The sequence below is a fragment of the Triturus cristatus genome, chromosome 5_1, assembly GCF_964204655.1.
Source record: "Triturus cristatus chromosome 5_1, aTriCri1.1, whole genome shotgun sequence".
Taxonomy (NCBI): Eukaryota; Metazoa; Chordata; class Amphibia; order Caudata; family Salamandridae; genus Triturus; species Triturus cristatus.
This window is the reverse complement of record NC_140587.1, coordinates 279,454,446-279,469,277: the sequence shown is the minus strand read 5'-3', so window position 1 is coordinate 279,469,277 and position 14,832 is coordinate 279,454,446.

The window sequence follows — 14,832 nt, the reverse complement described above, 5'->3', positions numbered from 1 at the left end:
TGTCATCCCACTCTACTCCACTCTTCACCATTCCACAATGACACTCCATGCCACTCTCCTCTATGCCTCTAACATTTAGCCATGCTGAACAGCAGCAACGCTGGTGTGCAACATGGCCAATAGTTCTTGCATAGTAGTGATTCATTGGCTTTGCCAATGCTTATTTTGTTAGCACTGCTTTAGAATGCATTTGTTCTCTTGCTCACATCTCCACTTGCTGCTTTCCACCTGATGTACATCCGTTAATCGGGTGCTGCATGCTGCTTCTCCTCCACCGCCCACATCTTGTACATTGCTAGGTTCACCACCCTTTCGGTGTTTTCTTTTCATTTTTTCCCCAGCCTCAAGCTCCTCTTTTGCTATCCTTTGAATTACCCGTTGACCTGATGCATTGACTACTCCCACCGCCCGCTCCTCCATGGCTCTCCTCCTGTTACAGTCCTTTAAAAAGTTATTTTTTTATATGGGGCTGCCCTGCAGCTCTCATTTGTTGGCTGGTCCTCTCCATTTACTTTTAGTGCACCCTTTAAAATATTTATTTATTTTATTTTTACCTACCCTGTAGAGTCCCCAACGTGCAATTAGCACAAAATTATTACGGCAGCCGTTTCATGCCATATGAGTGCGGGAACCATCGGATACATCGTGGTGTTTACACCGCAATACCTTTACAACGCGGGTATTACAACGCAAGTCATTACAATGACTTGCGCTGGATGGCGCTCTAACCTAAGGAATAGTATGATTTACTATTCCAACACCTTCCCTACTGTACGTAGACTGGAGTTGGAATAGTAAATCATACTATTCCCAAGTCCAGCGCCCTCCAGCGCAAGTCGTTAAAGCGAAAGTTGTTGTAACGACTTGCATTGTAATGCCTGCGTTGTAAAGGTATCGTGGTGTAAACACCGTGATGTAATGTCTTATATTCTATGAGTGCGCATGCATGATGATGCAAGCGCACGTACTTCATCCTTCTTTGCCACCATAGTGTTATGATGTGTGCACATGGCATTGGTGAGCTCATCAGTGGACTCTTTTCGAGAATATTTTCGATGGTCTGGAGTATCTACAAAAAACATTGGCAAGCCATTTGGTCGAAAAGGCAAGACCTATTGGCTTTGCCAAATACTTGTTTTTGGAGCAGTATTCTGCTTTACCAACAAACTAATATAACTGGAATTCTTAACTTCCTGAGTATGTCAAACAAGGTTTACCCATTACTACTCGAAATCATCCTAGAATGATACATCACCGTATTGAAATCATCAAGTAGTAATACAGCCAGAACCCTTCCTAGGGTAATACATCCCCATCATGAAGTCATCATCGACTAATACAGTCCCATACTAAAGATATCTTGGGTTCATCCTTAAGGAATACAGCCTCATTCTGAAGTCATCACAAGATGGCTCTATAATAATACAGGTCCATCCTGAAGTACTCCTTGGGGCATATCAACAAGGGCTTTATCTCTGCTTTTTTAGCTTTAAAAGCCAAAAAAGGAGAGATAAAACTAGCGCCTTATCAACAACAGGGTGCTAACATGCAAATTTGCATGTTAGCACCCTTTTACTCTACGCTTCCCCTTGCATCTCTAATGAGATGCAAAGGGGCCGTTCCAGAGTAAAGTAATAGGAGAAATGTCGCTAAGCGACATTTCTCCTATTATCAAGAATGTCGCTAACCCTGTTAGAGACAAAAAAAGCAGCGCTAACCGCGGTTAACGCTGCTTTTTTACGTCTGCTATTTTTCTGACTTAGCCATGATATCCTATGGAAGGAGGATATCATGGCTAAGTTTGCCTGTCCCTATCAACAAGGTAACGTGAGATTATCGCTGGGTTTCCAGCGATAATCTCACGTTAGCCTGTTAGCGTGAGGATTTTTATCGCTATTGAGATAAGCGTTGCTAATAGCACGCTATCTCAGCGATAAAAATTCACGCTAGCCGGCGATAATTATCCGAGCACTAAGTGCGCTTAGAGATAATTATCGCCGGTTGTTGTTGATATGCCCCATAGAACCATCTTGGATTAATACAACCTAATCCTTAAATCATCATGGGATCCTCCCACAGTAGTAAATAATAATCACATGTTTTCCACTGAAGTAATCAGGAACCCATCCTGGAGTAATCCAGCCTAATCCGGAAATCATCATGGGATCATCCTGTTGTAGTAAATGATCATTAAATGTTTTCCACTGAAGTGATCAGGAAGCAATCCTGGAGTAGTTTCTGTGAAGACTCTAGTGTCATCTCATTTAAACATTTTACCCTATAGGCATACTTCAGGATGGTTTGGGATGACTTCTCAGACAATTACAGGAATAGCCCTGTGAAGTTATCAGATGACTTCAGAATGACTCCAGGATGATCTTCCTTTTTTACTACGTCTTGGTTTTTATAATGTACTCTCAACTTGACCCTACACACTGCCCTCGGCCACACACATGATATGGAGTGGTATGGTAAGATTACATTACATTTTAGGTGTATGTAGAGCGTCTTGTATTTAAAATGCTCTTGCTATAATAAAACTACTCTCTGTAAAGAGATTATTTGATCCTTAGAACAAGGCCTGCAATGCCAAAAACCTGAAATCCCCTAAAAGATTGGAAAGAAAGGTATACAGTTGTACAAGTTATGATCCAATTTACAAACTTGTCGGTATATTTTCAATTAAATTCTAGACTCTTTTTAGGTATTCAGGTTTTTTTTAAGCTGACTTAGTGAAAGAATTTATCAAGGTGAGACTGAAAAACTCTTTTATATGATTTTTCATTGGCACCAACAAAATAACTAGGCCTGGGCGGTAAATTCCGTTCCGCTTGCGGAATTTGGGTAATTTGGGTAATTTCGCATTCCGCTGAGAACTCGGAATTGCCAACAATTCCGCGATCCGCGGCTTCGCGGAATTATTTGCTTGTTTGCACTTTCAAAATGCACGTTCGCAAGATATTTTCCCCTGAGCACGCAAACAGCGTTCGCGAACAGGAAAAAAGCATCGCGAATGGGCAGAACAAGCAATTCTGCGTGTTCGCGGAACTCTGCGTGCTCGCGGAGATTTTTTACCATTTTGTGGAGCTTTGCATAGCGCAACTACGCAAATTCCGCCCACCCGTAAAAATAACCTCCTTTCCTCATGTCGTGCCATACCACACTTCTATTGTTTCTAAGCACTGTATATAACAGGCGTTTTTATTATCCAATATATTGGTACTGTTTACTGGCCTTAAAGCCTGACAGAGTGAGTTGACCTTGCAGGAATTCAAACTTGTGACCCACCTATCAGCACATACTTCACAGATAACAGTACAACTCAGTAAGCTAACCTGCTGGCAAGCCAAAGATAAACGCCTCTAGGCACTAGGATCAACAGTACTGGGTTAGATGCTATCACAGGGAAAATATCCATACAAGAGAGTCTTAAAGACGTCTCTGACAGCACGTATACTAAACAAATGCCCGTCTCCATCCCCACATACCTCAAGGGAGTAGCAATGGACACATGGAATGCAGAAGCCTGCCTTGGGCACCGCTTGTAATCCCTCCTGCAGGTATGACGGAGCCAAACCTGTCGAACGCTTAAAGGTGAAGCACAAAGCCATCAAGTCAGTTTGAGCTCTGACACGGAGCCAGTAGAGTGACAGGGATTAGAAGAGGGGATACAGTTTCTTCAGGTCGAAGATCAATTGTAAGTCACATTCTGGACCTCTCTGACCACAGGCACTGGCAGGACCAGTATGAAGCGCTTTGAGTTAGTCCATCAACGTGCTCAACATAGACCCTACCACTGCATGATGTCATTCAGTGGGTAATGTGCGGTCCATCTCAAGGGAACTGGAACAGTCGCTAGCAGGTGTGGCTGGGTGGGGCAAGGGGGGAGTCGACAGATGACGGGATAGGTAAAATTAAATAAACAAAACCACTTACCTTGCGCTCCGATGTGGCGAACACAAGGTAAGTGGTTTTATTTATTTAATTTTACCTATCCCATCGTCTGTCGACTCCCCCACCTCACCCAGGGGCGTAACACAGGCCCCCGTATACCCTGCAATGTGGGGGGGGCTCCGAGCTGCGGGGGGGCCCCTCAGCCCAGTACTCAGGCCTTAAAGCTCCGGATTAAATCTGGAGTGGGGGCCCCTCCGTGTACCGTGCAGGGAGGCCCCCTCAGCTTTCGTTACGCCACTGACCTCACCCCGCCCCTCGCCACCGCCCGCCACTCTTACCTGTGCCAGCCGCGCCTGGTTGCTAGGCTAAACTTTGCAGCACTGTGCTATGCTGTGACTAGACTACAGGACTCCGGTCTTATCGTTGGTTAGCAAATGTGGTATCACGGCCAAGAAGCCGAACGCTCCGTTGAAGATATATGGTAGTGAATAAGTTACTCATCCTGCCTTTAGACTTTCCTCCTCCTCTTGCATTTCTGCTGCTCAGTCGCACCCATTGGTCGCAGCTTTTGTAGCAGCAAATAAATGCATAAAAATAAATTAGATGAATATGCCGAATATCAGAGTACAGGAAACAATGACTTAATGGTTACCAGGTTTTGCTACGGTCACTCATAACTAGAGGCAGTCCAGATGAGTGATTAAACGTTTGCAAATCTTCAGAAATGTTCCGAAATATCAATGAGAAAGGAGGTGAACGCTGGGAAAAAAGAATGAGAAATCAAATGAAATATGTCCTAGACCAGTGCCAAAACTTGTTTCCAGTCCAGGGAGGACCTGGCTTGGCAGTTCGGGCTGGACTGTTCCCCTTGGGCACAGGGGCAAGACTGATTCGCATATGGCCGGGTCCAAACTGGAATGGCATGGTGAGCAAAAAAACGATGGATTTAGGCCCAGATCTCTGTACTGGGGTGAATGTATGACATTCTTCTGCATTCTGTCCATCAACTGTTGTTTTTGCAGTGCCAAAACTTGGACGGGAATGAAAAATAAATTAAAGGCTTCCTCGAACAATGCCAAAATAGGCCAAAGTAACCGATGCTGTGCTCACTGTATATTTATAATATTTCAGATTTTTCTTTTAAACCACGTTAGTTGTTCTCTTCGCCTTCATCTCTCATACATCCCTTTGGTGTCCTGATGTCGAGGCCTCATCCTCTGTCCTCGGTCTTCCCCCCCCCCCCCCCCCCCCCCTCCGCCACGGACCGCATCATGAGGAGCTGCGCTGGCGGAGCCGGTTTCTCTGCGCTAGAGGTGTCTAAACTTTATACATATGATTCAGAATCTCTCCCAGTTCGCCATTCCTCCGCACTGCTGTTCCATACATCATTTGGAGCGTCATCAGTTTAAGAAGTTCACAAACGTGATGGCCTTTGGTAATCTCCATAAACAAATCACCAGTTGTCTTTCTTAGGGTAGACCGGATGGGACTCTGGATTTTATTTAATAAATGTGGAACAGTTGATTAAAGGAGGGATTCATTGGTTTGAAGCAAACAAGGAAGGCCCCTGGTCTCTGAAGTTAAAAATGATACATAACTAGGCAAACATTTGTTTTCTTTGTTATGTGCATTAAATAAAGCAATTAAAAGCTGATAAAAATAAGCTTAAGCTGTTTGTTCCATTTGCCCTAGCAAGAGTAAGGTATACTACCTTATGCCTTTAGACCTCCGCCTAGAGCCTGATCTTCTAAAATTTAGAAATGGACTGAAAACTTATCTATGTGATCAATTTAGGTATTTACCTTATGTTCCTGTTGGCATACAAGAGGTACTATGTGGCTAGCACCAAGACACCCGCTATATAATTGCACGCTTAATAAAGATAAATGATTAAATAAGTCTGAAAATCCTGACAACCCCCAGATTCTCGACCACAATGGTAACACGCATTTGCAAAGGTAATAGTTGTAGTTTTGCAATTATGCATTTTTTTTGGTAACCATATGCAATAAATATTAAAAGTGTAAAAGTAACAAAAGGTAAAAATGTAGCTATCAAAAGGTGGCATGCATGCTTAAAAAAATTAAGTAAATAAGCATTAGCAAAGCCAATAGGTCTTGCCTATGCGAGATCTATTGGCCTTGTCAATGCTTTTTTAGCCATGCTGCATAGCAGCACAGCCGCTGTGAAACATGGCTAAAGGTAAAGAAAAAAAGTGCTAGGACATGGCCAGCATTGATCGTGTCATGGCATGTTTACTTAATTTACTTTTAGCCATGTTGCACAGCAGCGCGACACAGTGCAAAGAAAGACAATTAAAAAAGCACTGTGATGCATCTAGGGTTGACGTCATAGCGCTATGGTTAAAGCTATGACGGGAAGGGGGAGGCAAGCAACAATGGGGAAAAGCAGAAACAACGGTGAAGGGGAGGGGGGATCGGAGAACGGCCAAGCAGAGGGGAGGAGCAAGCAGCGATTGTGGGGGTGGAATAGGGGGAAGCAATACCAGGGGTTAGGGGACAGGCAAGCATGGATGGGGAAGAGGGGCAGGCTAAGGTTACATTTACGATGGGAGAGGGGAGGAGGATAAGCAATGATGGGGAAAAGCAGCAACAGGACTCAAGTGAAGGGGGTTCATTGGATGGACAAGCAATGGGAGAGCAAGCAGAGATGAGAGTGAAGTGGTGGGAGGGACAAAAGCAAACAAGCATGGAATGCAGGTGGGGCAGAGACGGCTAACACCTTACTGCAAGCTATCCTTAAGCCACACCTAAAAATAGTGCCTTGCAGGTGTCAGTATTTTACTAGTCAAAATTTGGGTGAGTAAGGGGGTAGTCGGTGAAGTGAGATGAGGTGAAATGTGAGACATTACTTGCAGAATAGCGGATGAAGAAGCAGTTGGATGGGTAGCTTAGTGAATTGAATTGAATTGGAAATTGAAATGTGGCTAGATATAGAGCATGCCCGGAATTTTCTCATCAGCACAGCATTTGGTGACCGTCTGTGGCTTTTATTGGCCTTACTGCCATATTTTGGTTATTCTTGGCAACTGGTGGTTATAACCATATCTCATATTCATCCTTGGCATGGGATCCCACTCTCAAATATCTATGCGCCATCCATCATAACTGCTATTGTTTCTAGTCTACTTGTTTCTGGTGACTTTCTGAGCTATCTTACCTGCTGCCTAGCACCCAAAAGTTTCACTAAATTCAAGAGGGTTTTTTCGTTTTGAATAGATTAAGAAAAATAATCTGTGCCGTTGCTATTCTTAAAGGGTGTTTACTTGTGCTTAATTTATGTTGCAGAGTTTCTGAGCATGTACCCGTTATGGAATATATTCACAGCCTTGCATTTGTTTTGCCGTTGCACGGGTGGGTAAATCCCTTATTCACAAAACCATAGGCCCGTGGGCGCATTCATGGAGTAAAATCTTCTTCCCCTGCCTGGTATGAACACAATCAGGGTTGGCACTGTGGACGCAGTAAGGCAGATATGGGCAGATAAAGCTCTTGGCTTGCCAAAGAGATGCACATAGCTACTCACATGAGCTGGGTGAGTGTAGTCAAGTATTTTCTATTCACAGCCATTTATTAGGCTGGGATGTGTATAAATGCCCCTGTAAACCTGCCCTCTGGCATGCTATTGGTGGAGGATTCGCAATAACACCAGGCCCCTGTAACTCCATTTACCTGACTGGTGGAAGCTATAGTGTCTCAGAGATGACTCTGGTACTTTGTTATTCTTGGACATCTGGCTGTCTCAAGTTCTCCCCCCAACATGCACGCACTCTCTTTGAACAAGAAGACCTTTGTGATGTGCAATGCCCAGCCCAATACACAGTGCTGATTTGTAAAGAGCGACTTATCGCCCCTAATGGTATCCAGGTGCTTGGAGCCTTCGGGGAGATTAAGGGCTAGATGTATGAAGGACCACAATAGCGATTCCTAAAGAGCGTTTTTTTACCGAATCGCTATTTAGAAATCGCAAACCTCAATGTAGGAAAAAATCGCAAATAATTAGCGATTCCCTAAAAGTCGATATCCTGAATACCGAATCGCAAATACCGTTTCTGTATTTGCGAAATAGCTATTTTAAAAAATCGCAAAATAGCAAATCTGCTATCGAGGTGCATTCTGATGACATCACATACAGGAAGTGACCACACCCATGCTGTTTCTGAGTGCCTGATGCTGTGGGAGAGGCAAAGAGCAGGAGCACACACCCAGGAGCTGCACAGGAGTGCTCAGGCAGACACCAACTGACAGGATGGACACACAGGAGAAGGGAAAGGAGCCTGCAGAAAGGAAAAGAAAGCGCAAATTTAGTGAAAAGGATTTGGAGGTCCTCATTGAGGAAGTGGTGAAGACCCATGAGCTCGTATTTGGCAAGAAATCACTGCATGTACCTGAATCGCAGAAGAGGAAGTTCTGGCTAGAGATACAAGCCAAGATCAATGCCTTTGGGTCACACAGCGCTCCATCGACGACCTGAAGAAGCGCTGGTATGACTTGCTCTCCAGGGCGAAGGAGAGGGTAGCAAATAGGCTGAAGCAACCCAAAAAGACAGGTGGAGGACCATCCACAGAGCCTGCAACAACAACCTTGGAGGACTTGGTGGAGACCACCCTCCAGCCTGAGAGCATAAGTGGCATAGGAGAAGTGGACAGCTCAGCCCGCGACAACACCAGACAAGGTAAGATGCATGCACAGTCTGTCCTGAACCCTCACCCTCCCCAATCCCTTACCCTCCCCAATCCCCAATTACACATGAGCAAGTTAGAATTCAACTCCAGTCCACATTTTGATAACAACCAGCAATGCATCATGGGAGAAGTAGTCACAAAACTCATATAGCAAAGCAGTGACATAGGTGAACACAATCGCAGGGGACTCACATCAGTCAATAACCAAGCGGAGAACTGTTAGTGTGAATAGCAAATCATGTAAATTTAATGTAATACAAATGCTTCAAGGAAAGACAGTAAATGGATATCTTGTATCCACAGGCGAACCTGCACCACAGGCAGAAGACAGGGAGACAAATGAGGCACCTGGGCAACAACATGCAGGGGAGGAAGAGTTGCAGACAACCACGGATGCCACACCTACACCAACACCAAGACCTAGGAGGTACACTGTGGAAACACTACAGGAGATAGAGGGGGGAGTGGAAGAGACACCGGAAGATCCACAGACTATGCCCGAAGAGCCAGCACAGTCTCCAAACCTACAGTCACCCATGCAGCGTAGCCACACCAGCAGTCCCTGACACAGACCAAGGCCACAACTTCTTTCTGAGCAGGGTGAGGAATCCAGTGTCTTTGCAGGTCTTGGGGGCCCCATGGTCAAGGTGCAGTGGCTGCAAGTGAAAACAATGAAGTTAATGCAACGGCAGCTGGTGTCCCTGAATAAGAACATGAGGGACATCAAGGTGGGCATTAATGAACTGAACACCACTGTTGCTGAGGGTCATAGGGCCAATGCAGAGTGCATGAAGGACATGACTGTGGCAGTACAGCAGTTATGCACCAACATGCAGAGTGAACGTGGCGCAAGGCGCCGTGAAAAGCAGCGCATGGATGGACACACGAAAGTGGTCAACCACCTATGCAATGCTACAGCTGTCTTGAGCAGACGCACAGTTGCCATGCAGGTGGAAATGGCCCACTGCAGCCAGGATGTTGCTAGGGGGTTGGTGCAGGTCACCAGTGCTGTTAAACGGCTCCAGACAGCCAACATAGCTGTCACAGGGGCTGGGGATGGTGGAGATAGTGAGGAGGTCACCAGCCGCAGCAGCATTACTCCACCTGTCGCTGAGCCCAGACGGCAGAGTGCAAGGCAAGGGCCAGCAGCAGAACAGTCTTCAAGGGAGGGAAGTGTGCACACTAACCGAAGCAGTGCTGGGCGTGGGCGCAGGAAATAAGTCCATGCTGTGGCAGACATTTGCTGATGGGGGAGGTAACCCATGTGAGACAGTGAAAGGGTTGTCAATGTGCATGCAGTGTTGACATGCCATGATGTGCAACTCAATGCACACAGAGGCCTGTATTGTGAGGCGGTGTGCTTACATATTGCCTGATGTAGGGACAATAAAACACCGTTATTCAAAAATCATTATCAGCTTTGTGTCATTACTCATTTAGAAATAGTTGCGTGTGATCTCATAATGGCTGTGTCTACCATCTGCGGCTCCTACACCACCTGCTGTTCCCTTCTTTGTGACCAGGTTGTGTAGTATGGCACAGGTAGCAATGGTTTTGCAGCATTTCTCGGGCGGTACTGCCGTGCACCTCCACTTTTGTGGAGGCGGCGGAACCTGCTCTTCAGCAGTCCAAATGCCTGCTCCACCACATTCCACGTAGACTTATGGGCAGCATTGTATCTCCTCTCACTTTGGTAGATGGGTTGATAAATGGGATGAGTATGAATGAACGCACTGCATGTGCGCTGCCACCTAAATGGGAAAGGATGAAACATCAATCACAGGCAACTACAGATACATCCAAGGTATACATTAGAGCAGTTGTTCCCCAACTTTAGTTTTCTGGGGACCCCCACTTAATCATTATTGGAACCCAGCAGGAACTCCAAGTGAATTAGAATCCAGGAACTCCCCCCCTGCCCCACGAGTCATTATTGGAAGCCAGGGACCCTGGTCTAAGCAAAGTTAATGATTTGAACCGCAAAACAATACACAAAAAATGCAGGTAAAAAAAACAATCAAATAAATACAGAAGTGACACATTTTATGTAATTCACAAACACATATGAATAAAAAAGAAATCAAAATGTAATTTTAATACAAAGGGTGTAGCTTTTATAAATTTTATTGAGCCCACTCATCGTCCATACCATATTCTGATTGATGCACTTGCACTGCTCCCACGAATCAATCTGAGGATACTAATTTTTAGCCTCCATTTTCAAATTCCTTCACATTTACAGTATGTTTTAAAATGTTCAATTGTACGTTTAGCTTCTTTATATATATACACTTTATTAATCTGTTTATATTTTTTGATTTTCAAAGTAGTCGCGGACCCCCTGAGGAGGCTTCGAGGACCCCCAGAGGTCCGCAGACCCCAGTTTGGGAACCACTGCATTAGAGTGTGTCACATGCATTTACCTAGCAGGTATCGTTCTGCAAATTCTCCCCCTGTTAGACGTGTATAGATTCCACTATGCCTGAAAATGTAGGAGTCATGCGTACTTCCTAGAATTGTTGCTACTATATCAGTTATGATGTGTGATGCATCATAAATGACCTGGACGTTGATGGAATGATAGGATTTTCTGTTCCGATATACGTACTCAGTAGCAGAGGGGGGACAGATTGCAATATGTGTCCCATCACTGCACCCAATGACATGTGAGAATTGAGCCATCTGATAGAAACCCATTTCGGTCTTATGCAGTTCCTGTTGCGTGGTGGGAAACCGGGATGTAATAGTGCATTTTTTGAAGCATGGCATCCAGGAAGGTGTTGAGGAAGCGTGACAGGCAACTTTGTGAGACCCCTCTGGCTACAGCTACCGCCCCCTGGTAACTACCTTATGCAAGTAGGCAAGTAGGTGCAGGGAACACAGGACCTGCACGTGTGGGGGAATTTCGTGCACCCTGTGTGTCTGATCCTCCAGGGTTGGATGCAGGTCAAGTATCAGGTCTAGGATGGTAGTGGAGTCAAGCCTGTACCTATCATGTATTTCTTCTTCTGTCAGTTGGAACAGGGTAATGCGCACTCTGTATATGCGTTCCTGTCGCCTCATCATCCTCTGTGCTGCTGCTTGCATCCGCATCCTCCTTGCTATGACATACAGGGCTGCCATTGTGTGAGAAATGATGCTTTCTGGGGCTGTTTATATGCAGTGCACCTGGTTACCACCTGCTTTGAGTTGGTGGTAATTTGCGAATCGCAAATAGCGATTTTCTGTGAAATCGCTATTTGCCATTTTTCATACATTTCTTTGCGATTTCTTATTTGCTATTTCGCAATTTGCGAGTCGCAATTTGGGACTCGGTAGGTCAGATTCGCAAATTGACTTGCCTTGTTTTTTGCGAATCCTTATTTTGTAATTGGATTTTTCCTTCTCTACATTGCACAGGGCTATTTTGCGGTCGCAATCGCTGATATTCTGTGAATTTCATCGTATGCGATCGCTGTTTTGCTTGCTACATCTGGCCCTAAATGATCTATGACCCAGAGTCACATGATGCTGAGCTGTACTACTGCCAGCGATCGAACCGCGAACCCTGCGCTCCAGAGTCAGCCACTCTGGCCGCTGCGCCACACCCCTGCCACTGAGCCTACTTCTTCAAACTAATATTATATTAGCTTTAGCAAACATACCATGGGGCAAGGGGGTCTGCCACGTCACTTCAATGCAGCTGACCTAGCGCGGGCTGGGTTGAACTTTGCTATTCAAGAGAGCAGCCAGACATAGGTTATCACCCCATTCACAAACAGCACCAGCCAGCAGATAAAGAGGGATTTTGCTGTCATAGGGCCTTGTTATCGTAATTAATTATTCCAGCAGCTGCAGACAGAACCTAAGAAGTTATCAATCGGTGTTTACCTGATTAAAGGAGCCTTACCTCCGTTTCCTGGGACCACCAGTCATGAATGAACCCGTGGTTAGACAACGTCGGAATGTTGTAAATAGAGTGTGTGCTTCAACAAACAAACCTTGGCACGAACACAAAAGCCCTTATGGAGCAGACTCCGTAATTAGAAGTTTTTTTTTCTTTTTGCAGCAGTCTGCAAAAGAGCATTTCCATCCCGACGGACACACTACATTTTACTCGGTGTTTAAAAAAAAAGCAAAGTTAGTTTACAATAGTGTGCGTTAACCTGTAAAGTAGAAAGACACATTGCCAAATTCACAAAACCTATTTCCACAAACATAATGTGGAAATATCACTTACTTGCCGCCGAGTCTTAAATGCTAAGTTTTGGGTGAATTAAAGTTTGCATAAATCCAAGCAAAATAATTATACGGAAACATACTGCTAACTGAAAGATGTCTATGCACGCTCCAGGATTAACTGCAATTTTTAATTCTGAATTCAGGTCAGGCATATGGATTTTTGAAAATCGTCCGATTTCCCCGGTAACAATAACTATTTCCAAGATTCGGCTGGAATATGTGAAATCTGCTCCATAGCAGTTTATAGATTTTCATAAAGCCATGCACCAAGAACTAGAACCAGTGCAGACAATTCTTTGCTGGTCAACTCAACTTTCCATTAGGGAATATTGGTGCCCTCTATGTTCTACACCTGTCAATTAAATAAAGAAACAATTCACTGTGGCGTGCAGGGGCGGGGCCTTGGAAAGCGGGACTGCATGACGAGAACTCTCTGCCTCTACCAACCCGCAACTGCCTAAAACAAGCATTTCCAATGCAATAGGTCTCGCATTTGCAAGAGTTGAAGCTATTGGCATTGTAAATGACAATGCCTTTTATTTATCTGTTTTGCTAATTAACCATGAAATAAAAGGCATTTACAATGCCAATAGCTCAAACTCTTGTAAATGCCAGACCCATTCAAAGAAGCAGCCTCCATTGTCCCAGCTGCTCGGAAAGTGAAAGCGAGCATGGCGCTCTAAATGTTGCTACAGATATTGATAAGGTTCACCTCCATCAAACTCCCCAACCGATGCGTTTTACCGGTATATGCAGTGCTTAATTTGTAAAATAATAAGTGCCGGGGCTCTCGTCAGAAGGCCACTGCAGCTTGCAACACACGTAGCCCCTGCAATGTTGCCAACGATAGAAACATCACAAGTACTAGCCATCAAACTCCCACAAGTGTCACTATTCGGACTATTTCAGGCCCCCAAAGCTATAAGAATGGCTTGGGAGGCAGGTAATAGTCATTGTAATATTTATTGAATGAATAAACCTGTTGTGTGGTCATCTCCAAATTAGCCAGAAAGCGCCACCTTGTGGCAGCTGTCACCAGCGCTGGTTTTGAAAATTAAGTGCCGATCGAGCACTGGAAACCACAGCTCAAATTAAACCCTGGTTGCAAATCACACCTCCCGTTGATAAGGGAAGGATAGCTTGCAGCTTATGTCACCAATTGAAGTTAATGACCTCAACCAAATTAGGAGTTTTCTGTACAAGTAATTGACTGGTTGATGCAACGAAAGAAAATCAACCATTAAAATGGCAGCACCTGCAACACTCCTCTGGAGCATACCCATGGCTCTCAAATATATAGACCCAGTCCTGTGAAATAAGTGCCGGTGCTTAGCACCGGAAAGCACCGGCACAAATTAAGCACTGGGTATATGATATTGTAAGTTCAGGAACTAACTCGGGAAGCCTTCATAAAGCCTGTGAAAACAGTATTTTTGCAGAACACAGCAGGGCCTGGCCAAGCCTCATCCTCCTCGTCGCAGAACAGCAAGCCTTGAAACGCCACGGTCATAGTAGATTGTTTAGCTGCTGTGGCGAAATTAACCATGTATAAGAAATCATATGCAGGCTGCTTTAGCAACTTCTATGTGCAAAAAGGAGTTATTATAGAACCATCGAAAGAACAATGGGCCTTTTGTATCCTGAAACAAATGACGCCGGACAAAGTCAAATTAAAAGACAAAACTATTTGCAGTGTTTTAACAAGCATTTGCAATGCAATAGGTCTCGCATTTACGGGAGTTTGAGCTATTGGCATTGTAAATGACAATGCCTTTTATTTATGTTTTGGTTTTTAAAACATAAAATAAAAGGCATTGTCATTTACAATGCCAATAGCTTCCTCGCGTAAATGCGAGACCTGTTGCATTTTCAATGCTTGTTAGATGAGCTTCAAAGACTTTTGAATGGAAGCATTAAAAGAAAACCTCTCATAACTGTACCAACAAATAGGTCCTTTTTCTCACCAGGCACATGGCATGCATGATTAGAAGCTGTGTAGAAATAGCGCTTCG